Raw genomic sequence first — 974 nt, 5'->3', positions numbered from 1 at the left:
ACAATCACAACAAAATAACTAAAATAGTTATTCCAGGTTTTTTAATATGTAATTTCGTCCAAATTTGAACTTAAAATGACTATAAAAATAAACTGTGCTCATGTATTTCTTAGAATTTTTGGTAACAGAATTAAATATTTAAGTGGAATCTTGTTCTAAAATTTCAATTCTTAGATACAAAAGTTGAACATTTTTATAAATTTTTTGACTACAAAATAATTATTCAAATTAAAATTTGATACATTTTGTCAAAATTCGATCTTTAAATGCTTATAAAAAAAATTGTGCCTATTTTTTTTAAATATTTTTCAACTGCTATTGTAACAATATATCAGGAGCCTTGTATTAATTTTGACCCAACAGATAAAACTTTATTGATATTTATAGAAAAAAAAACTAAAAAAATTGAAAACTGACCATATCTATCTGTACACAGCTCAAAAAGAGTCAAATTATTTTCAAAATTGTATAGTGTATAGGAAATGCTAATATAAACATTCAGTAAAATTTTCATCTATCTACAGTTCTTCGTTTTTGAATTACAACAAAATAAGGAAATCGCTACATGAGAAATCGAGTGAATATCAAATGTTGTAAAAATATGAATTTCAAACGCTCATAAAAATTTAATATGACTTTCTAGTAGACATTTTTTTTTTGATAAAGATAGACAATATTATGTGGAATCTTATAATACATTTTTAAATCTTAGATTTAAAAAGAAGAATTTTTACGAATTCTTAACTCGAAATAATTTGCTAATTTTCGTGATTTTTACATATTTTCTCAATTTTTGAACTTTAAATGCTAATAAAAAAAAACTGTGACTATGGATTTTTAATATTTTTCAAATGTCATTGTAACAATACAATAGGAGCCATGTATTAAATTTTCAAGTATTTTTTCTCGACAAATAAAGTATTATTGACATTCATAGAAAAAAAAACTAATAAAATTTGGAAACTGAAAATGTC

The sequence above is a fragment of the Acyrthosiphon pisum genome, chromosome A1 (genome assembly GCF_005508785.2).
Source record: "Acyrthosiphon pisum isolate AL4f chromosome A1, pea_aphid_22Mar2018_4r6ur, whole genome shotgun sequence".
NCBI lineage: Eukaryota > Metazoa > Arthropoda > Insecta > Hemiptera > Aphididae > Acyrthosiphon > Acyrthosiphon pisum.
The sequence above is the reverse complement of the archived record's forward strand: the minus strand, read 5'-3'. Positions refer to the sequence as shown.